Below are 25,398 nucleotides of genomic sequence, written 5' to 3' on the forward strand. Positions count from 1 at the left end.
AGCATCTGGCAGCTACTGGATGATCCAAAGGAAACTGAGCTTCAGCCTCTTCCCAAGTATTTCATGCTGTAAGATCCACCCTTAGCACTTTGTCAGCTACCTGCTTGGAAATGATAGATGAAAGTCTATCAGAAGTCAAGGCCCTGGTCCTGAAAATGTTTCCTGATCCATTGAAGTAAGTACTGTGAGGCTCTTTTTCTGGTCTAGGCATGTGTTGGCCCAGAGACTGAGATTTTAGAGGTTGTCCTTTCCACTTGAGGGCCAAGTTATACTTGAGAGAGGAAGGCTGAGCAACGTCTATGGCTTTCACACTTCTGAAGGGTGAGCAATGTCTGAGCAATGGCTTTCAGCCTCAAACATTAACAACTGGTAGTAAAGAGCTCATTTGAAAATTGTGATTTGTACCCATTCACTGTGGCTTTAACAAAATCAAGCCCGTTTTGCCAACTAGGATGGTGCATAAATAAATAACTAACTCATAGCAGCTACGAAGCCAGTGCTTGCCAGAACTGTATGTAGCAGTTCCCAAAGACCACTGGGAAGTTCCAGAGAAAAAAGAATTTTAAAATACAACTGATAAATTACAGTGTAACCGCACCTGTGGACTTGTTTAAGTAGAATAAATGTGGGATAAATGGAATATTGATATCAAGTAAATATATAACACGATGGATCAGAAATACATTCTTCTCCACACTGTCTATCTTCTGAACGCTACAGATTTGGAGAAGTGATTCGCCTTGCGTCTTGAAATTTGATACACATTCATTTCCACTATTCCTGATTTATAAGGATTATGAAGGATTATGAATCAAAGAATCATGAGCCTTGCTAAAGTAAGAGAAAGAATTGACTCCTGTGTATTGTGTGCCTGCTTTTTGAAGAAAGAGAAAACTATGCAATGCAAGTGCATTAAATTCCTATTGCAATTACTAGTTTAGAGTCTTTTGGTTTAAAATTGCTAATCGTGTAGCAGGTCCCATTGTTACACTACTGACTGGATGTCCAAGTACTTTGTGCTTGATACAAATGTCTGTTCTGAAAATCTGGCCTCAGTTATGGAGGCTAAGAAGTATTGAAAGTCTGTCCATTATTTTAATTGTTAAACTCATCTTATAATTGAACATGAAAGTATAATAGAGACACAGATCTCCTTAAAATATGAAGATACACTGAAGAACTCTTGCCCTGTCCTCACAATGTATCCTTGTACCCATGGAAGAAACTCCAGTTGGAATTGTTAGCTTTAGAAGGTCTCCTGATAGGTCACATTGCCCAGTTCAGAGGTGATATGGGTTTTACTTTTGAGAACTAGAAGAGTTATGAGATGTACTGCCTTGCTCTCTGCCTACAAGGATACTTGGCATCCAAATGCTTTGTTTGAATCATTCTCAGAAAGGCTCTTGGAGATCTGTTTTACTTTGCAAAATATTGATTGAAGTATCATCTTATAGTTGTGGATGTACTCCTGTACACTCCTGTACAAACTGAGTTTAAATAGCCTTTTTTCTATTAAGAGATATATATATATTTGTTGCAAGAAAGAACAGTAGTATTCTGTTCACTGAACTACAGGATATCCTGAGTTGGAAGGGACCCACAAGAAACATGGAGTCCAACTCCTGGCCCTGCACAGGACAGCCCCCAGAATCACACCTGGTTCCTGAGAGCCTTGCCCAAACACTTATTCAACTCCGTCAGGCTTGGTGCTGTGACCACTTCCCTGGGGAGCCTGTTCCAATGCCCAGCCACCCAACATCCAGCCTAAACCTCTGCTGACTTCATGCCATTCCCTCAGGTCCTGTCACTGATCCCCACAAAGATCAGTGCCCGGCCCTCTATTGCCACTCAAGAGGAAGTTGTAGACTGTGATGAAGTCTTCCCTCAGTCTCCTTTCGACTGAACAGACCAAGCTCCTCATATGGCTTCCCCTCAAGACCCTTCTCCATCTTTATTACTCTTATTTGGATGCTCTCTAATAACTTAATATCTTTCTTATATTGTGGTGCTCGAAACTGCCACTGAAGCTACCCCAGTGCAGAGCACAGCTGCACAATCCCCTCCCTTGCCTGGCCGGTGATGTTTTGCCTGATGTCCTCCAGGACACGGTTGGCCCTTCTGGCTGCCAGGGCACTGCTGATTTATATTCAGCTTGCCATTGACCAGGACCCCCAGGTCGTTTTCCCAGCACTGCTCTCCAGCACCTCATTCCCCAGTCTGAACAAAAATCAGCGGTTGCCCCATCCCAGGTGCAGAATCCAGCATTTGCTCCTACTGTGAACTTCATATGGTTGGTGATTGCTGAGCCCTCTAACTTTTCCAGGTCTCTCTGCAGGGCCTCTCCGTCTTTGAGGGAATCAACAGTTCCTCTCAATTTAGTATCATCATCAAATTTATTTAGTGTACCTTTGAGTCCTGTGTCCAAGTAATTTAAAAAGATGTTGAAGACCACCAGCCCTGAAATGGAGCCCTGTGGAACCCACTAGTGACAGGTTGCTATAACTCTTTGTGCCCAACTTGACAGCCAGCTGTTCACCCACCATGTGATGTGTTTATCCAGCTCTGTGCTGAACATTCTGTCCAGAAGGATCCTATGAGAAACAGTATCAAAAACTTTACTAAAATCCTAAAACTACATCAGCTGGTTTCCCTTGATCCACTAGATGGGTTACCTTGTTGCAAAGGGAAATTAGGTTTGACCAGCAGGACTTTCCCCTCATAAAGCCATGCTGGCTGTGACTGATGACTACATTGTTCTTCAGATATTTTTCAATACCTCCCAGAATAATCTCTTCCATAATTTTCTCAGTAACTAAAGAGAGACTGAGAGGCCTGCAGTTTCCATGGAGGCACCTATGAAAGTACCCTTCCTTTTTTAATTAAAAGAGGGAGTTATGATGCGTGGGATAGACTGTCTTGCCCTAGGTGAACCCTCTGACCCAGAAGGAACTTTATCCACCTTATCAGGTGGTTTGGGACAACCCCCAGTGTTAACACAGGTTAGGGGATGAACAGACCAAGAGCAGCCCTGTTGAGAAGGACTTGGGGACCTGGTGAGTGAGAGGCTGGACATGAGCCATCAGTGTGCACTCACAGCCCAGATATCCAAGTATGTCCTGGGCTGCATCCAAAACATTGTGGCCAGCAGGTGAGGGAGAGGATTCTACCCCTCTGTTCTGCTCTGGTGAGACACCACCTGCAGTGCTGCATCCAGCTCTGGGGTCCCCAGCACAGGAAGGACATGGACCTGTTGGAGCAACTCCAGAGGAAACCACCAAGGTGATCAGGGGGATGGAGCACCTGTGCTATGAGGAAAGGCTGAACGATGTGGGATTGTTCACCCTGGAGAAGAGAAGGCTTTGGGACCTGATTTTGGCCTTCCAGTATCTGAAGGGTGCCCCTAAGAAAGATGGAGAGGGACTTTTTACATTACTTGTTGTGACGAGGGGGAATGGCTTCAAACTGAAAGAGGGTAGGTTTAGATTACATACTAGGAGAAAGTTCTTTACTGTGAGGTTGGTAAGGCACTGGAACAAGTTGCTTAGAGAAGTTGTGGATTCCCCATCCCTGAAGGTGTTCAAGGCCAGGTTGGATGGGGCTCTGAGCAACCTGGCCTTGTGGAAGGTGTCCAAGGTGTCCTGCTCATGGCAGGGAGGTTGGAACTGGATGATCTTTAAGATCCCTTCCAACCCACACCACTCTATGGTTCTATAGTCAGTCTGTCCAGCTTCAGGCCCTCATACCTGTCGTATAAGGTACTAAACCTATTTGTCAACCACCAGTCTTCAGGAAGAACAGGAGCCTTCTTTCTTGTGTGCGCAGTGACCAGCTTCTGATCTTTATATTGAACAGACTTCTGAGTTACTGCTTGACATGCTACAGTGCCCACCTGCATCTCTGCTGTCATGGCAGGTCAAGACTCCTGAGACTGTGAGGACATAAACAGGCTGCACAGCATTAGTGAGGATGAACAAGACATAGGTAAGATATTCTCAGAGATTCTGCAGTCTCGGGAGTCTTAACACGGATTTTAAACAACATCATTTGATGTATTTGATGCTTTTGAACATCAGATAAAATAGCAGACGTCTATAAAAAGAAGATAATTTGATTTTCCAAAAGGAACTGGTGAATCTGAGCTGTGGATTCAAACTTTGTGTGCCACGCTCTGCATAACTTTAAAGAGTTTTTTAGAGATTGGAGTCTTTGTAATGTATCTAAACTTGATACTCTAAAAATATAGTAAAATTTAAAAGCCTGTAACTCGTAATTTAGTGGAGCAGTATACAAGAGGCTTACGAAATGATAAAGCTTTAAAACAATCTGGACCAACTTCCTTATAGAGAAAAATAATTCTAAATTATACTACTAATTTCATATAAATTTACAATCCAGAGGATATAGCCATTAAAATACAAATGTGACACAGGATGCTTCTGAAGCTAAGGAAGAAAATCCTTTTGCAAATGGGCATGTCTTGTAGTATATGAAATGAGTGATTAAGTAGGGGTCCTAGGCTGGTACACAAAAATACAAGAGTGCTTGGAAAGGATTAATAGGAGGTAAATTACCTCATGCTTTCTGTTTTTCTTGGTAACATATAAATGAATTAAATACAAAAAATATTTTGATTTATTGGATTAAATTGTATCATGTGTTATAATTATGCATTTCCTGATTATAATTGAACAGCTTCTCAGAGTAGCTGATGTGATGGAGAACTGAACTGACCTTTTATTTCAGACTTAACAGTCCTGGTTTAAGGATGAGTGAAAGATCTGTGTCCAAATTAATTATTATATTAATAATGAGATAAGCTATATATTTGCTTTTCATTGGCACTACAGATTATTAGTTATTCAGTACACTCTGTTATGTGTAGTAGTCATTACTTAGTGACTAATTACAGTGATGATTCCTGTGATATTTGAAATGTTGGTCACTCTGTTCATCGTTACCATGAAATGTGGATAACTTCATGTACAGTCTGTATGATGGTATTGCGCTATATGATGCAAACACGTATTAGCCTGATATTTTCTGATCCTCTCTTTGACAGTGTCTTGGAGATATTTGTAAATTATCAATGTCCTTGATTATCAGTGAATATTCCTCAGTTCACTTTTTAGTTCACTAATTTATATGTGTAATTTCTATGTGGAGTCAAGGGAAAACAACATTTTTCCATAAAAAACTTTATTGACTGACGGAAATTTGAGAGATAGGAGCAATAATTCAGTTGGTGGGTAGTTGTCATAGCCAGTGTACATATTAGAAAACCAAACTATAATTTTGGGAGAACAAGATCTGTGATTTCTTTCAGAATTCAATTTTGAAAGACAAAACTTCGGGCCAGTCCTCAAGGTACTAGCGCACTTTTTATCCTTTCTGGAACCAAACAAAACATTTAGTGTATTTTAAAAGAGTGTTGTGAACTACTAGCTTTAGGAGCTGTGTATGGCAAGTGACATGAAAATATGCCAGTAGACATCTACTGTGTGCTGTTGTTATATACACATGCTATTACCTGAATTCTCTTGGCTGACCATAGCTTTGAACAAACTGTTGGGATGTGTTGGATGTGATTTGAATGTGCCTGTTAAACTCTGCATCTCAGGACTGAGGCGGGGATCCCCTGTGGGCCTTGAAGGTACAAATTCAGCAGTGGCTTTCCTGAGTCATGGCTGCACAGATGCTGAGCTGAACAAGAAGCACCCATCACACTGCGTGCCTGAAATATTAGGTGCCTCTAAGATTTACTTAGCAGTGTGTTTACACAGAGGTCTTGAATGTTTTGATCGAAAATCTGCTGACGACTTACTTCAGATATCTAAATCCTTTTACGGGTCTGAGTCATAGGCTTGGATCTGCAACATGAAAGCTGTGAGCAGACTGCTGCATCTTTACAGGGACGAGCTTCTGGATTGACAATCATCATTAGATTCATGATCAACTACTAGATGACTTGTCAATCTCTGATGGGAAGAGTTAAGTATCAGGGTCTCCCAGTAGACCCTATTCTGTGGACTAAAATGGTGCATAGGTCTGCAGCAGATTCTCTTCTCCCTTTCTCCCCTTCCATGAAGATGAACTTCACCCACAGGGATGGGAGCTCACAAGGACTGAGGAATAGCATTGGCAATACTAATTTTCTAGCATGAGTTAAGACCAACATTTCTCCTGAGTTAAACAAGGAAAGAAGGCTGTTTCTAGTGAATCAGAGGATGAATCAAACGACATGAGTATAAACAAAATAAATAATCATTTGAAAGAAGGCAAGCACTTTATACTTCTAAGACAATAAATACAGAGAGATCAGTGAGAGATTTGTGATCCACTCTGTATTCTGCTGTTCTTTTTATTTTTATTAGTTTAGGTGGTGATGTTTACTCACAAGTTTACACTAAATGGAAACATGGTATTCATGAATCATTGATCTTAGTTTGGTATTAGGAATGAAAATCAAATGCTCATTGGAAAAATGATAATGCAGAACCTAATTAAGCAAATACGTGAAAAGATATACAAGAAGAAACACAGATCATAAAACATCTCCTATTTTAGAATTGCTAAACAACATCAAATACCTAGCTAGCGGGCTGCAGATCAGGCTGCAGCATGTCCCTCATTTTGTGAAAACCAGAAAGCTCTTATACTCAAATCTTGCACAGTCTGCATAAGACAGGATGTTTGCAAGACCCTTTGGGCTGGTCAGAAAGAATGAAGCTTCATTATTCACTCTCTCATGTGCCAGTGGCATGTGGCAAGTCTGGAGTATTCTGTCTGTGGTCATACCTGTGAACACAACCTGGTAGCTTCTTTTCCACATCTCTGTGGTGGTTTGCTAGACCCACTCCTCATTCACTGCCCTGAGCTACTTAGGCGGAAAGAGTCATAGAATCACAGAATCATAGAATCAGCTGGGTTGGCAGGGACCTCTGAGATCATCAAGTCCAACCCTTGATCCACTACTGCTGTGGTTACTAGACCATGGCACTGAGTGCCACATCCAGTCTCATCGTAAAAACCTCCAGGGATGGAGAATCTGCCACTTACCTGGGCAGCCTATTCCAATCCCTGATTACCCTCTCTGTAAAGAATTTCTTCCTAATATCTAACCTAAACCTTCCCTGGCACAACTTGAGACCATGCCCTCTTGTTTTACTGATAGCTGCCTGGGAAAAGAGAGTGTTCTTAATTGACTCCATCTTGGCCCAGAATCAGCATTTCTAGAACACCCAAAATTACATATTTATGGAACTGAAGTACTAAAGGTGTACAATTTGTTCTTTAAAATTTGGCTCCCTTTGTAGTCTTCACTTATAAACTCAGGTAAATAAAAGAACACATGCCTGGCTGAAATGCAGAATCCTTGCATTTCTGCCTAATTGCTTCCTCATTGCAGTCCTCTTTCAACACTTCTCCTTCTGCTTTTTTTTCAAGACTGTGAAGACATTTCTACCTGGCTTCATATTTGGCAGATGATTGAAGATAATTGCTAGATAAATTTGGTCACCACTTAGGGACCCTGTAAGACAATAGCTATCCAAGCTTCTGCGTGATGTCAGGACAAGGACTTGGCCAGAATAAATCTTTTTCCTGTTAAACTTAATCTTTTATAAGGAATATTTTTGATAAGTCAGTAGGAAAAAAAAAAATCACATTTTAAATAACACACTCAAAGTACCCCAGTCAAGAATCCAGGGACTAATTTGCTTAAGGCCAAATGGCAGGCTTGTGCAGGTAGGCAAGCATGCTTACCGGAGGAGGAAAATGCTGAACTAGCTGTTACAGGCAGTGCCAGCTGTGGCATATGCCAGCACTGGCACTATTTTTCTAGGCAGATATACATCAGCTGTCTAACCGTTCCAAGAGATGTAAATCAGTCTTGTTAATTATCAGAGAACATGGTCAATTGCTTTCTTATAGTTTTGATTTATTACTTTTTGCTCCAAATCTTACAAACCAGAACAAGCAGCATACTCTGGTTGCTTATATGTTAGTGTTTCCTATGCAGTAATTGATATATATACTACTTGCACATGAATACACTCGTTCTGTAGTACTACCTTCAAGAGGTAATGCTTTGGCCATGCCAGAAGAATTTTGTCTGGATGACAGATTCAGAACTGTACACAGCCTATCCAATTTTATCTGAAAAGTGTTTTTTAAAACGTAGAAGTCAAGAATTTAGCAAGAAAAGGTTGACATTTAACCTGTGTTTGCATAGGAACTGCTTATTAGCACTAGAGCTATAAAGGCAAAGATTTGCAGTTTATACCTATAACAAAGCCACCTTGGCCTCCCACTCACCTGGCCCCAGGGGAAACAAGATATTATCCAGAAAAAAATGTTGTCTCTCCTAGTAAGGTCTTTTGTCAGTATAGCTACTTTGAGTAGGGCTTTATATTCTTCTTACCTTCAGTGTCTTCCCAAACAAATTCCTTGTAGTGTAAAGCTAGATGAGTATTGGATTTTCACTTGTAATATCTGCACTTGGAGGTTATTTCCTTGTGTCAGACTTCCCTGTGTTAAGGAAACTTTGCTGTCTGACCCTTCAGGAGCCACTCTGAAAGTTATAAGTACACCACCTGAGCTGGGACCTGAGCTGAGACTGAAGCCCCTTGGCAGTGGTGGCTCCAGGTAGCTGATGGAGGCCCCCCTTGACCCCCACATATCCCACTCTCACACAGCCAGACCAGGTTTCCTTACCAACTTGACCCCAGGTTTCCCACAGCAAAGTCTCAGATCTCTGGATCCTTAAAGTAATTTTATCATGGTGCAACAACAGAATAACCACTCGAGCTGGTGCTTCTGAGGGGGAACCCTGAACAAAGGGACTTCTGGACTTTATACCCTCACAGTCTGTATGCGGGCAAGTGTGGATTCTTCTTGCTGAGTCCTTGGCTCCTGTGGTGTCTCTGAGTTCCCTCATCTGGCTGTACACAGGTCCCTGTGCCCTTTGTTATGCAAAGGGTCAGAACCAGTTCATGGCCTCTTGCCTGGGACTCCTACTACCCGCAGGCTTTCTCACTGCAGCTGCACACAGAGCTACCTGCATTGCAGGTACTCTTCAACACCAGGGACATAATTCCTCCTAGTTTCCCAGCAGATACCCCTCCTTAGGTATGATTTTTTGGCTCAAATTGCCTTCTGAAATGTTTCATTTGAATTGATTCATCTCCTTAGCCTCTTCACCAAATCAACTGCAAATTTTCTAGGAGATTCCTGCCACAGATAATATCACACTGTGAAGAGGAACAGCCTACAATATTTCATTAATATAATACGATTCACCATTTGTTTGGTATTGCACTGGTTGCTATACAATTGCCTGCTAGAATGAACTCTGGGCTGTTTCCAATAGTCTGACTCATCACTTATTAGCCATGGCACTTAGATGAACTTATGTGTGCTGAGATATGCACTACAGCAAAGAAAATTCAAGCTGGGAGCTGAAACAAAACCCTTCAGCAAACCTCTGAAGAATGGTAGAAGTGAGAGGTTTCTGTAGAGCACATCCTACAGGAGACTCTTTTTAAGCCAGCAAACTGGCCCGAGTCCTCATTTCCAGTGTTTGGCTGAAGTTGTCAGTGCAGCCTGTTAGGAGTCTCCTTGACACAACTTTGGTAAACTTTGGCTTTTCTTGACAAGGTCCAGAAGCAGTTTGTGAATGCAGTCTAGGAATTGTTCCAAGCGCACAGTGTGGCTGGCAAGGTGAGAAGGAGGACAAAGGTAGATGAAGAGCTCTCTACTGATTTGTTCATCACTGTGGAGGTATTGAGTATGAGGTTCATTTCAGGAAGACAGGAGCAAAGACCTTTTATTGCCTTAAGGAATCTGCTAGCAATGTTCCATCTCTTCTAAGGAAGGTATTTGTACTCATTGATGTTCCTCACTTGCAGAGTTACGGCATAGGCTCGGTGTATCTGGGATAACAGAGCAGGGTAGAGCAGACCTGGTGTAGATAGCACTTTGACCTTGCACTTTTCATTTAGTGAAGGACGTCTTGCATATACCTGCTGGTAGCACATGCTGGTCAACTTGCTGAGCAACCATGTTTTGAGTTGGTGAAATCAGTTGCCTGCTCCTGGATCTGCTGGCCTGAAGTACAAGCTCTCAAAGTTGTGCTAGTCCTTAAGGCAACAAAATTTGCTTTGCCTAATCTGCTGAAAAAAATGTGGACAGGATCTGGTCAGAAGAGAAGCTGGGACTGGTAGGCAGTGTAGTGTGCTTTGGACCTGAGGAAGTTTATCTACAATTTCCTACTGGTACTTTGCTTCCCAATTGGTAAAGTTTTGGTAAAAACAGGTATTAATATCAAAGTGACCTTGGAAAGTGAATTTAAACATGGTTGGAGAGTATTTGTGTAGAAAATGTTAACTTCATAAAAAAAATTGGGTTTGGGCAGGTCCTTCGGAGACCATCTAGTCAAATCTCATACCCAAGCTGGATTAAGTGGCTCAGAGGCTGGTCTGGCTGAGGCCAAGACACCTGCAAGGATGGATTTTCTGTATCTTTTTGGGGCATTTGTGCTGGTGCTTAACCAGTCCCCTGGTGAACATTTTCTCCTTATATCCAATCATAATTGCTTTGATGCAAGCTGGGACACTTGACTCTCTTTTCCTCATGGAGCATTAGAGAAGAGCCTGTTTTCATATTTTTCTATAATCTTTTCTATTTTAATGATGAAAATTCTCTGTGCATGGCTCTGTTGTTTTATGGGGTGGGATTGTTGTTCCCAGGATGCAGGTTATCAATTGGGCATGTCCAACAGCACATTTGCCCACTGTGGCTCTGGCTTTCCTAGAGCTTTTTCTATTGAATGGGTGGCAAAATCAGAGCTCAATAGAAAGTCACTTAGTTTGTGCTATGCCCAGGATGATCTTAAGTCAGTCTGTGACTCTAATGATATGTATTGAATATTTCTATAAGACAAATACACTTTCTTTGCTCCAGTAGTTAGGTCGCCCATTTGAAGTGACTGAATTATTATTTTAAGCTGATACTACACTGTAGAAAACTATCATGTGCCTTTGTGCTATTTCTAGTTTCATTCACCATGCTGGTGGAGCTCAGTAAGATCTCCATATCTGGGCAGGAACGGGGTAGGTTTAGGAACTGGCTGCTTTGTTCAGCATTTTCCTTGCAAAACTTAGAGGAAGCCAATACAGTCTGTCTGCAAGGCTTCTTATTACATACTGTGTTGTGTGGTTTCCCTATGGAAAATATATGGCTGGAAAGAATGTCCTGTGTTGAACCACTAGAATGTAAAGAATTTGGGAATCTGGTTTCCTTCCATAGCTCTGTATTCACTCTTCAGAAGAAAACCTCATCAAAAACAAAAAGCTTTTTGACTGGGGTTATTATCTTCTTTATTTTTGCTCCTTTATTATACTGGAATTATTATCTCCTTTATTTGCTATTTACATAGCAGTCTTTTCTAACATTGTAAGAATTTTCAGTAATTTTTCATGAGAAAGGAATTGCTGTAGAGTCTGAATGTTAGAATAAAAACTTCCATGTAAATAGATTCTATTTTGTAAATAAAATATTTTTAAAAAATTGTAAAATCATGACATGCAGCTCAGAAAAGAAGACATTTTCATTCTTTGATAATGTACATGCTGTGCGTGGAGGTCACAAAGGAATAAAGGGAAAAACACTGAAATAATCAATCTTCTAGTTCAATGATGTTCCTGAAATGAACATTTTAACTTGGTTTACATTCTGTGAATTCTCAAATCCTTGATTCTTTACCTCAGGAAACCAGAATTGTTTGACAAGAACACGACTGACATTTATAAAGGGCAAATAATATGGTTTCAAGATACAGTCTTCAAGGAAAGCCCATACAACCATTAGTAGAACATTAGAATTCTTTCCCACTAGTTCTGTGTTTTGGTAAGATGTTTCCTTGGATGCTCGGAACCATCAACTGCAGATGGACTGGAACAACCCAAGAGGGAACATCTGAAGTGATGTTTTGCACATTGCTGTAAGTCACTCTTCTGTTTTAAATTACCAAGATCTAAAACATCGTGGTAGCAGATGTCCATCTCTGAGACCAAACATGTCAGAATGGAAATCTCTTTGTGTGTCTCCTGCTCTGCATACATAATATTAACAGCACACAAACATATCTAAGAAAATTTTACACCTATGTTGAATTACTGAACTTTATTTGAATTTTATTTACACAAAAGTTAATAGTATTAAGAGTGTTATTAACATTAAAAGTGTTAAAAAACTTGTTGTGCCTGACTAAGGGATATATGTGATAGTCAAAATAATGAATATACGTGATAGTCAAAATAATGAATATATGTGATAATCAAAATAATCATTCCTTATCTTTTTTGTTTTGCTACCCATATTCATTACTATAGAGGAATATGACTTATCCTTTGGCCAAAAGCTTCTCATTTTTGCATGAAAACCTGTGTTTCACAAAACCTGAGCCATAATAGGATCAGGGGAAGTGAATGCTGGAACATATTTTGTGTAGGATCAAATAAAAATACTTTGAGTTTCCAAAAAAAGTTTATATTCCCCTCAAGTAAGGTGAGTTTAGCATCTGGTATTGGCATTTAATAGTGACTGAAAATGGTCAGGGATTAAACTTATCACAAGACGAAGCTTCTCATTTGACACTCAGAAATTAATCACAAGCATTAATTAGACCAATGATCTTAATTTTTTCAATTTATTCTAGAAATTTAGAATAGATCTTACATTTTCAAAAGATGAAGAAGGAATCTGGAAAACGTAACACAGAAGCATACACACATCCCTTTTTTCCCCTTTCAAATAAATATTTTAAAAACAATAGTTTTTTTATTAATTTGAACAATACCAAAATGCAGCACACTTGAGAAGAATAACTATCTTAATACTGAGAGCTGGGAGAGTTAACTTCAGACAGTGACCTGAAAAACACATGTAGACTCACAATCCTTTATTTTATTTGCACTCATGGCACTGTTTATCTGTGGGAACTGCCTGAGAGGAGTAAGCTGTTTTTGAGGACTCCCCATAGCTAGTGTTAGTTTGCTGTTTCCTTTTCAACCCAGGTGTTTAGCTGGTGTGTGGAATCCTGAGAACTACTGGGAGCAAGAGAAACTTGAGCAAGTTCTATGATTTGAGACTTTTTTTTTTAATTAGAACAAGATCAAGTTTCTGTCTCTGAGTACAGAAGAAATAGGAGGAAATCAGAAAATTTCTTCCATGAAGTAGCATTCATTTGTAGGGATTTGTGGTATTTTTCTTTTTTCTGAATATCTATTGTACTTTTTTGGTGGTTGTCCACCTTTTTATCTCTTCTAGTACTAGAAGCATTGCACTGGAGACTGAGCGCCTCTGTCTCTTTCCCAGTCCTCTTCAGTTGCTCATGAGTGTCTTTGAGTCATCTTAGTAGGAATCTGGCAGTATCATGCATCCCATTGCCTCCTCCATGCATTTGATGCACCCTCCACCCGTGATAATCCCTTCAGAGACATGCCTACATTTTTCATCCTGGCAGACAGCCCACTTTCCCACTTTCTAAGTTGGCTCTGGGGATGGCCCATCGATGTCTTCTAAGGAGTCATGTAAACCTGCTTCTTTTGCTGTTCATATGAAAGTCTTCCCCTGAGTTTTCCTCCTTCTGTTTGCACATCATTTTATGATTTGCCCCCCTTTCCCATGATTTTATGTCTATTGTCCTTATGCTACCTTCTATTTCATCCCTTGCTTATTTTCCTTATTTCTTCTGGGAAGAGTTGCTTCATAGTTCTCATTTTCTGTTTTCCCTTAGTACAGCCAATTCCTTCCTTGAGGATATCTTTGCTTTGGTAGTTTTATTCCTTCTTTTCTTCTGTTCTTACATTTTTCCAGAGGCAATCCATCTAAGCCACGGTATTCTTTTGCTCTTCTCTACTAAGTACCTCTCAGTCTTGAGTTACCTACCTATTTTTTGCTGCTTCACAATGATAAATCTCTACTGAATTCTGTTACTCTCTCCAATTGTGTTTAAGTCTTGGGTCTCATAATTTGTCGCCTTGGTTAGGCCAAATTTTTCAAAATAATGGTTTGTGCCAGGTACCCCTCTGCACACACAATGTGTCTTTTTTGTCATGCCAAGTCTTAGGTCATCTCCAGGTGTCTTTTTCTGTGTTCTATCACTGCAAACTTCTTCCTTTTTGCTGGCCTTAAAAAAAAAAAGGTATCTCCCAATATTTCTTTCATGGTCTTTGCTTTACTAGCATGGTGGCTTGACTATGTTCGGATGCCAGGTATCCACAAAAGCTGCTCTGTCACTGCCCTCTGCAACTGGACAGGGGAGAGAAAATTTAGCAAAAGGCTAAATTTTGAGTTGAGATAAGGGCAGGAAGAGGTCATTCACTAATCACCGTCATGGGCAAAAGAGAATCGACTGGGGGAAATTTTTTGAATTTATTAGCATCCAAAATCAGAGCAGGATGATGAGAACACCTCCCCCTCACTCCTCTCTCCTTCCCAGCAGTGCAGCAATAGAGGGGAGACAGGAATGGGGGTTACAGTCAGTTCATCACAGTTTGTTTCTGCTGCTGCTCAGGGAGAGGAGTCCTTCCCTTGCTCCAGCGTGGGTTCTCTCCCATGGGAGACAGTCCTCCATAAATTTCTCCAACATGAGTCTATCCAATGGGCAACAGTTCTCCACAAACTGTTGCACTTGGGGTCACTTTTCCATGGGGTACAGTCCTTCAGGATCAGGCTGCTCCAGCGTGGGTCCCTCATAGGGTCACAAGTCCTACCAGGAACCTGTTCCAGCAGCGGTTCCTTACTGAGTGGGTCTGCAGGTCCCTGCCAGGAACCTGCTCCAGTACAGGCTTGCCATGGGTTCACAGCCCTTTCTTGGGCATCCACCTGACCCAGCATGGGCTCCTCCATGGGCTGCAGGTGGATCTCTGCACCCTGGTGGTCCTCCACGGGCTGCAGAGGCACAGCTGCCTCACCATGGTCTGCAGAACGGGCTGCAGGGGGATCTCTGCTCTGGAACCTGGAGCACCTCCTGCTCCTCCTTCTTAACTGGCCTTGGAGTCTGAAGAGCTGTTCCTCTCACATATTCTCACTCTGTTCTTCTGTTCTATGCTAAAAATATTTTTATGTCTTAAATATGTTGTCCCAGAGGCATTACCACTGTCATTGATGGGCTCAGCCTTGGCCAGCAGTGGATCTGTCTTGGAACTGGCTGGCATTGACTTTATTGAATGGGGGGAAAGCTTCTGGCATCTTCTCACAGAAGCCCCCCTGTAGTCCCAGTCCTACCAAAACCTGGCAATGCAAACCCAATGAAACTAGTCACTTTTCATGAAATGGAGCATGAATGACATAATTATGAAAGTCATGCTTCTTTCCTCCTGCATAACTAAAGTAGCTGAGTTCCTGCTCTAAATCTGAAATTTGATGATGTTAACTGTGGAAACTCAAGCTGTACAATTAGTTGTCACCTTTGGCAAAATTAAAGCAAATATGTGGGATCATATGTAAAATTCAATTACTAGCATCTGTTTCAGTACTATATTGTAGGGGAACAAAAGGAGAAGGATAGATTCAGAAAGATCCACAACTAGGTAGTACTGATTAATACAACTCCATTGCTAGGGAGATATTCCTCTACTCAGGATGTTACCATTAGAATTGGAAAGATTTTTTGAAAAACAGCAATTTAGGTCATCAGTAATATCTGAATGTTGTCAAACACAAACACCTGCACCTATTAAAACATCAAGACTTAGAAGAGAATGAACTGGATAGTCTACAATTTTCAAGAAGTTCCAGCTTTGGCCATTTAATCACCAAATAAAGTTGAGATTTTTGGGCAGGCATGTTCAGCATTCAAAAAGCAGTCATAGTTCCCAGTGACAGATCACTGCTTAGTCCTCACTGAATCTGGATGACAGAGGTTGTGCACCAGGCTAGGTAGAAATTGATGTTCCAGAAATAATGCTTTCACCACAAGTTTATATGTTTATGTTTGTTTTGATGAAAATGAAAGGCCCAGATTTTCACATAGTCCCTGTGATTTGAAAATAACTTCAAAATGGTAATTTCAAGTGTCAGTCCTCGTAATCCTGTTTCTGACTTTTAAAGCAGATAATCCAAAATTATCACCCTTAGAAGGCAACTGAAATAGCTCTTTTTTTCCTGCTAAATATTAGAGCTCACCTGCAAGATTCCTTTCAAATGACCAGTTCTGCAAATGATTAATAACAGGAGCATTTGCAACAGATTAACTGTTAAACTCCATTCTGCCTACCAAAGAACACAGATTTTTGCACTCCTTTTATTGAACAATACGCCGTTTATTGCTTCAAAAATTATCTTGTTTCAATTTATTGCAGTGAGACGTGGCCCTCTTTGAAGGAATTAACACTGAATGTGAAAATTCTTATCATCCTCTGTCTTGCATCACTTTTTCTCTTTGTCTTACTGAGCAGTCTGCTTCTGCTGCTGCAGGGAGCTTTCTTGTAGCAACCTTATGTTTGACCTTTCTCATGGCACAGGTTACTCAAGGCAATTGGGACTGTGATTTGGAGGACAGCGCTATGTGTGGCCATTTAAGCTGTAAGTTAATTCTGCTTCTTGAATCATCATTAAATATCTTACAAAGATTCCTGCACTGAGAGAGGGGTGTATATTTGATAGTGAGTAAGCAGTATGATAAAGGCTCTGAGCCACTGGTGCTGCTCCTGGGAAGGAGACGCAGTGTTGCAGGACAAGGTGTTGATCTTGGTGACAAGCCATAATTTTCAGATCACGTTTCAACGAATCATGTGCTTCCTCCCTCCTTCCCTTTTCTAGCATTTCCATCTCCTTTGCCCAGGGAAGAAACTCAGACATTTTCTGTATTGCTACACAAGGACATTCACATTCATATTCATTTTCTTCTCTTTCATGAGTTTTTTCCCTTGGAATACAATTTTGAGCAGAGTTTAGAGGAGAGAGGGCTGCTGCGGTACAAGATGTTAATTGGCATGAGCACTGACAACAGGAGTAGGTCTCTCAGTGAGGTTTCTGGTTTACTCAGTCACAGAGTAATACAGAAATTCTCTTGGATTCATGAATGCTACAGATGGAAAAGTCATATTCGGTCGTCTGGTTCATCCATCTGAGAGCACAGGGTTATTCAGCAGGACATATGTTTCTAATATTTTGTCCAACCTATTTCTGTAGTCTGAGTGATGAGTCATGGGGCTTTCACCGTCCCCAAAGGAACAATATTCTACGGCTAATCAAATTTTAATGCTGGGAATATTTTTTCCTCTATAGGTTTTCAATGTGTTAATTTTATTTTGTTACATTTGCTTATCTCTCCTAAACATTCCTCCCAGTTCTTGTTTTTAAGTTCTTCATTCGTATCTTTGCTCCTATCAGATCATGATATTTTAAACAAGGCAAGATGTTGACGCCTATCTTTATTTTTGCCTGGCACATTGCCGTATAAAACCTTGTGTTCATTATTGTATCATTTAATCTTCAGACTTAAACATTTCGGAGAGTTGAGCTGTATCAGAGAACTGTATGAGGCAAAAATACTCATACTCCCTTCCATGTTAATATAATCAACACAGTAATTCGGTTGAAGCTCTACATGCCTATGTTTGAAGCAAGACTGGGAAATTTGGCCGGAAGTGTGGGTGCTTACAACCAAGGTGTGTCTCTTGACATCACTGAAAAATGTATTTTAGACAAATGATAAATCCCAAAAAAGAAGTCATCTCTCAGGGGTGCAGTGGGAACTTGTCAGAGTTTGGCTGTTGCCTTCTGAGTGTGGAAGATTCTCTGTCCAGCTGTGGCTGCTGTGGGATGGACAGAGCCTGACTGTGCAGAAATCACTCCAAAAGAGAGTTGCCCACCTTGCCTAAGGACATAGGGCACCCTGCCTGATCCTGGCACAAAACAGACAGGAGATCAGGAGAGGAGAGGAAAGGAAGAGGAGTAATAAAAGAGAAAGAAAGGGAGGAAGAGAGGTCTGAACCGGGAAGAAGAGGAGATGAGACCAGTCAGAGGGAACAGTATAGACCAGACATAGGAAGGAGTATGAGATTCCATGTTATATGATCCCCTCCAGAACCAGGCATATGATAATCATTAGGAAGGCATGTACTTATGTACCCAATGGAGATGAGCATCTTTTTTTTTTTGGTCCTACTTTTGCAGACCTATTTTTTAGTTCCAGGTTCTTTTTTGCCTGAATTGACCCCTAAGTAGCTCCATTCCCATCTGTCACCTTCTGTTCCTTGTTTTCTTGAGCACCTTTCTATTCCTATTTTCCATGTTTCCTACCTCCCCATCTACAAGTCTTAGCTGTACATTTTTTACCTCTCCCACAGCTTACACTCCTCTTCCTTTCCACAGCTACTAATTGTATATGTTAACAATTTTAGTGCTGTATTCTTCTGTTAGGTACTGTGAAGTACAGTGAAATATCCAGAATGACTGACCTGTACATAGTGATAGGGATCATGTCTACTGTCATTTCAGTAACTGTGAACATACCATGAAGAATCTCTCAAAAAAAATATTTTCTAACATTTTTTCATTTCAATGACCATTTCAGTATTGTATTTAATACCAGGGTTTTGATAAAATCAAGATTTTATCAAAATATATAAAATCAAGATTTTATCAAAATTGTTCTCTTGACCTAGATGAGAAGAAGCAAAAATTAACATTGCTGTAATGCTTTGAAGGAGAATACAGTTTGCTATATTAGTGCCCTTTTTGTAAAAGAGGTAAGCTAGGTCAGTCATAAATCAACAGGAAGTTGCATTTCTTAGTTTCCTTGCTGCCAGTATCAACACTGCTTTTTAAGATCATGGCTTAAGATCTGAGATCACTGGAAATTCATCTGCTGGGTCATAGAGAAACCTTTCATTGTTGAACATGATATGTTTATTCTACTGCAGCACCAATGGCATGTAGGGAAATGTACTTGATGGTTTTGGAGCTCTTAATGGTTTATCATCTAATTCCTAATGTATGGAATTACACTACTCTTTGATTTCTTTGCAATACTTGTATTCTTTGATTCCTTTGCAGGCAGTCATTTCAAGGAGCAAATATTGCTAACACCACAACTGAAAGAAAAGATAAACCAGTTGTACTGGTTAAACCATTACCAAATCCAAGCTGTAATATCTCCTTGGGTGTTACTTACTTTTGTTTTCTTAGTATAATCCTGGATTTGGAGTCTTGTTAATGAATGAATAGAATATCTCTACTTTGCAGAAATTATTGTATTTAACCAGCTGTGTTTCAGGATCTAATGTGCCAGGATTTATTTTGACCTATCACTAAGGTGGTTGTGATTACATCAAATACAGGGTGTACATTTCGAAAAAAGTTGTGCATAGTAATCTGGTGTTAAGGAGTAACACAAATCCTTTAAAATATCAGAGTTCACTCTGTTCAAGATCTACTCATTAGTAAAAGAATATTAAGGAAATATTCTTCTTTTAAAAGAATATTCATCTTCAAAAGAAGATGATAGCTTCTTTTCACTGTCCATCTGAAAATGTTTTATATTCAACTCTCAAAACCACATTTGCCAAAAACTTGACTATACTGTCAACTATCTTTGCTAAATTCTTTTGCTATTTTGATAGATTAGGTAGCTAGCATTATATCAACAATGAAGTAAATAAGTTTAAAAATGGGATGAGTTAATTGTTTGATATTTATGAGAACTAAATAAATTTGTTCTTGCTGAAATTAGAGGCAGATAAACTCCTTTCACCTCTATTTACCCTTGCAAGAAAGTAATGCAGTTAATTATCTCTATCACATGCACACCAACATACGTTGTACTCTTTCATTTACTGAAGCAATTCAATTATGTGCATAAATAAAAGAGAGACTTCTACTCACAGCTAGAATTTAGACTGGCAATTCTTTATTTTTCATGCAGCCCAGCAATCTCTGTAGCATGGGAGTGCCAGCCTTTCTTCTTTGAGTCAGCACTGTGGGAAGGGTGTTGAAAGCTGTGTCCTGAGGACAGAACTGGGCACAGAGCGTGAGTGAATTACTCATTCCTATGTGCATAAAGATTCCCTTGAAAGACAACAGTGTCTTGAAGCAAACTGCCCTTGGTGCTCCTCTTATGCACTTCACCTTACACAGAGTAATGACATGAAAGCCACTATCTAATCCTAATTACATAGGCTGAGTCACGGCAACTGCACAATCCTATCCACAGCTTTCTTGTTTTCCCTTCCTGTTCTCCCTGCTTGTGTCTTTCTTGAAGTGTCTAACAAGGACCTCTGGACAAAGTCTGCCTGCTCTGTATTATTTCATTATCTAGTGCAATGTGTTTGGGAGGCTACTAGTAAACTAAAGGGAGAACATTAATTATAGAGGAAGCAGTTTTCACTTAAAAAATCTGGCAAAAGAAGATGCCACTGCCAAAATAACTGCCTTAGACTTCAAGGTGTGTGGTCTGGGATAGGACCACGTCAAATAATTAGCAGCTGCATTGGAAAGAATGTTAGCATTGGCTAAAAAACAGGTAAGGGATTAATAGACACCTGCAAAGTTCTCTGGTGATTTGTATAAGCCTTTATGTTTTGTGTTTCTTTTCCTCTGAAACATTTAGACTGTCCAGAATAAAATTCTTATCACTACATCTTTCTTCTTGAACAGGAAGGAGATATCAACAGGAAAAGCATTTGTTTAATCTAAGGGTTAAGCAGGAATTACATCACACCTTTTCAACTCTGGTGGTCTCTCATTCCTATGAAAGGATAACAGAACCTTGAGCTGGCTGCATTGAAAATGACTAAGTCTCCAAATCTGGATTTCCAGAATGCAGTTTAAGAAAGGACAATCTTTTTAGATATCACCTGTCAGAGGGGACAAGAAAGCCAGCCTAAAAACCAAGACTGGAAAAAGTAGAAGGCCCAGGAAGGCCATAAAGAAACATTCACAGGAGAGGCGAGAAAGGTCAGGCAAGGAACTGGTCAGACTCAGTAAGCCTGAAAGCTGCTGGACCTAAGATTTGGGACCAGAAAAGCTACTCGATGGATATTCTTGGTGGAAGGACAGATGGAACAGATGGATTCATTTATTCATCTAAACAGATAATGAATCTTTAATGATGATTCCTCAGTCCAAGAATCTTGCAAAAAGTAAGATGACTGCAGTGCAGCTAGACAAAAATTTAGGTAATCAGGTTCAAAACTGCACTTCTATAAATCCTCCTCTGTTGGTCTCTTGTTGCTGTTGTCCCTCTTGTAACTGTTTGCCTCTTTACACGTACACAGGAACCTCAAGTTTGTCATGGCAGAGGAGCTTGTTGTCCAGCTCATGCCCACTGATATATACAACTGGTTTGGATTTTTGAATGCACGAGTGTGCCTAAGCCTCCTGAGATCCTGGTCCAGAGATATTCTAGAACAAAGTTCTGTACAGACCAGTGCCCAAAGGTGTTTACCATAGACAGTAACGTACATGAGAGCTGCAGTTTCTAACCAAAGCTGCCCAGAAATTCAACCCAAACAGAGACAGAAATGGACACTTCTTGACAGAGATACTGCACCCACTGATGACAAATTGTTTGGAAATGCCTAAATTTTGGAGAGATTACAAGATTTAAGAACATTAAGAACACTAATTTTGACCCTGATATCTCTAACAACAAATGAAGAATGGATTTTGAAGGCATTTGGTGTCATGAGTACTGTGCCTCTGGATCCAGGAGGAACTGCCTCCTAGCAGAATCTTAGGCTGTTTTGTTAAAAGTGCTGTATTATTGACACAATGCTAATCAACTTCTTTCGGTGATCTCAAGAAATGTAGCATTCAACAGACTGGTTAATTTGCAATCAAGATATGGATAAACCAAACCACCTAGTAACTGACTAATATGTAAACAAGTAGTATTTTTTAAGTCTTTGTTACCTCAGGTTTCCTGCCATACTCTCCAGCTGCTACTTAAAAATTTCTGCTTGTATTACTACCAAATTGCATATTTTAAAAAGTCATCATGCAAAAGCTGGCTGATTAAAAGCAAGTTACTCATCAAACACATTACAGCTTTCATGAGTATCTATCTCATAGCTGCCGGAAGAGTTATTTTGCTATAGTGGCATTTTCATTATATCTTTGATTTTAGCTTGTTTCTCCAAGGATTAGTTGTCTTATAAGTATATCCATCATGCTTTTGATTTTGCCAACCAATTTTCTTGAGGGAGGAAATCTGGCCTGAAAACAGTGCTAAAGATCAACTTGTCCCTTTAAAACTCATATTTAATTTTTAAGCTTTTGCTACATGGAGTTGAATTCTTACTGATCAAAGACCTTCTCTTTTGTACCTAATTTTCCAGAGCAATTAATTATCTCTAATACACTGCTATTTAACTTTTTTTGTTATTTCTTTTCCACCTATCTGTGATTATGAAAACCTTTCATGTTTCTGGAAGAAAGAATATTGCAGTGTTGTTTTGTGAAGTAAACATTCAGAGCTTCCATGCTTATTCTTTGGGATGAAATAGAGCTCACAGATCTCTGTGCCATCCCTGATATATGAGTTACGGAAGATTCAATCCAGTCTGGGGACTTCAGAAGGCTTTTGAAACCCCAGGTACAACTGACACTTCCCTTTTCCATGAGGATTCACTATCAGTGAATTGTGTGAACAGAAAATTGTCTTACTACAGCTCTAGAATAACTTCTTCTTAGCATCAGTAACATTTATAGCATCTATAAAATTAAACTCATATCAACTCATGTTGTCAAGCTTTTGTTTTGAACAAAAATGCAACATTATTTCCAGAGAAAGATGGCACAGTGCTGTCAATATGGTATCAAACATTGAAATATGTACTGTGTTCATTATCAATGTTATCAAGATTCAAGATTGTATAAGTGATCACAATAAATTAAAATAATACTCGCCATTTAGCTGGTTATAAAAATCTTTGAGCAACACTTAAGAGACTTATCTACAAACAAGCCTAATCTTTAGGACAGGCTGTTTGAAGTGAGCTAGGGTTACAACTTAAATAACATTGTTCCACCTTCCCTTTTAACTTTAAAAAAAAAAATCAGTAAACATAACCCTATTTTAAGAATCTGTGAGGGACTATATTCAGCTGGGAAGTAGCATTGTGTACCGCTGATACAATCAGCCAACTGTAATCTAAAACATCTCTCTTCCCAGAAACAGGCCTAGACACAACAAACCTCCTGATAACAACAGGGGAATTATTTTCTCTCCCATATACTTTCCTTTACAGATTTTAAGGAAAATCAGTCATCATCCAATATTTCTGTAGAAACTAGAAATACATTGTCATGCAGGGAATCCATCTTTTCTCTTAAAACATCACTGGGTACAAGTGCTGCAACATTCAGTTTTGCAAGCATGCCAACAAGAAGCTAAAAAGACAGGTTTGCCACTACCACAGGGCTGCTTGCAATTTTGATCCCTGACAGACGTAGTTCAAGGAAGACAAAGACACAAAACCAGCTCATTAATCTGATTTTTTAATTTTTGTAGAAGAAAAAAAGAAAGTGTCTTGATTCTTTGTATATTGGGTCTCCGTTATGATGGTAAACCAGTTTCTCAATCCTTTTCCAGTTCCAACAAAGTGACAGTGCTAGAATAGCATAGGTTTTTGCACTCAAGAGGGGCCAACAACAAATAACATGCAAAACTGTTGTTTCCTTTCAACACTGAATGAGGAGTTCTCAGTCACTCAGTCTTCTCTTGTCACAGAGATCATTGTCACTACAGATACTACTGGGAGAGTAATACATTAATATGTAGCTCTAGAAAGGGTGAAGTATACTCTGTCCATTCAACTCAGTCCAAACAAAGGCAGTGGTGTCAGAAAGATCAAAAGTCCTTTTGAACTTCTGGTGTCAATAATTTCTCATTATATTGGTCATATGTACCCTCTGACGACTTAACCAAAGGAATACGGAACAAAAACAATGCTCACCTTCTACTCATTCAGTGGCAGACTTGTTATCACAAGATGTATTTATCATCTCCAGGGCACTGGTTATGTCTTCTCATTGACCATGGCTGTCATCCCAGATCATAATGAATTGGAAGTATATCCAATGAACATAAAGTAACAAATGCAAAACTATTGGAAGAAATGAGATAGCTGGCCATTGTTTTCAGTAATAATGTTATATACTTTGATAAAGATCCATCAAGTATGAAATGCAACAGCCAGTTTTCTTTGCAGGAAAAATCATTGTGGTTAATTTACACTGATTTATTATTTATTTTCTGTTGGCTATTTTCTATTTACTGCCTTTTGAAAATAATTGTTGTGTAACATAGTGTTTCCAGTTGTTTCATGAAATTAGTATTTGGAAATAGACCTTGACAGAGATGTTTTTCAGCTGCAGTGTGCTTAATCAATAAAATAGAGGTATGCTTAAAAGAAATGAAGGCAGAACTTCCACAGCAACTGGACATGTATTAGATTACCCATTTCTGAAACAAAAATTACTCAGGTTTTCTCATACAAATAAATGTAAAATTATTTATTTAACTTTTCCTTATAATGACTTTTCAGGTTCAAAACCAGAATGCAGACAAGCATAAAGAATATGATAAGCATAGACTGAAACAGTGAAGCTGGTCCTTAATCATCCCATGAAAAACAGAAGAGACTGAGATGGTCGTCTACATTTTTAATACTTTAGAGGTATCACTGTCTATCTGTTCTTACATAAAGCAGAAAAACCCTAAACCAACAAACAAAATATTACTAGTCATTAAAATTAATTAAAACCATTCAGATCAGGTCTGCCATAGAATGCAACAACTTCAGTTAGACTTGGCTAGACAGAAATTGGAAGAATTGTTTAGTCTTTTTTGCAGAAACTTCTGTGTCTTCTTGCTGTTTTTTTCCTTCTTTTTTTTTTTGTTATTGTTTTGGATTTTTTGTTTGCATGTGCACACAGTCAACCTATGTCTGTAAAAAATTTAATAATTACTGCCTAAAAAGGTAACAAAGAATCCTAATTCAAAGTCAGATCTTCTTTTCTTCACTGAAACAAAGTTACCAAGCATCAGAATGATTCAATCATACCTGTTTGCTCTTTCTTGCTGTTATAATAAGTGTTTAACTCATAAAACATTTTTAAACAATAAAGTTCCAGCATCAAGAAAAAGTGGATGCTCTTCTCTAGTTTGATTTTTCCAAATGGATCCCCAAATGCAGATAGCCTGCTCCTCAGAAGAAAATGATGCTCAGTGTCCCACAACAGCGAAATAAACAAAATTCTTCTGTCTAAAGACTGTATCCTAAATCTCTTCCATTCACAAGTTCCTCATAATCTTTTTACAGTGTCACTGAGACCGTTTTATCTGGAATGCATTTTTCTTGTGACATAGAACTCGTTCTGGATTTA

At 39.5% G+C, this 25,398-nt stretch overlaps 1 long non-coding RNA gene across 2 annotated transcripts; it reads left to right on the forward strand.

Annotated features, from left to right (window-relative positions):
* The first annotated feature begins 59 nt into the window (after positions 1-59).
* On the forward strand, positions 60-25,140 carry LOC113958711. Of its 2 annotated transcripts, none has more exons than XR_003531583.1 (3): positions 60-175; positions 3,853-3,981; positions 24,558-25,140. It is a non-coding gene; the product is annotated as an uncharacterized LOC113958711 (long non-coding RNA). The 2 variants fall into 2 exon arrangements; XR_003531584.1 differs by lacking the exon at positions 60-175 and adding an exon at positions 261-321.
* Positions 25,141-25,398: the final 258 nt, after the last annotated feature.

Source organism: Corapipo altera, unplaced genomic scaffold (assembly GCF_003945725.1).
Source record: "Corapipo altera isolate COAL_440 unplaced genomic scaffold, ASM394572v1 60935, whole genome shotgun sequence".
NCBI classification, from domain to species: domain Eukaryota; kingdom Metazoa; phylum Chordata; class Aves; order Passeriformes; family Pipridae; genus Corapipo; species Corapipo altera.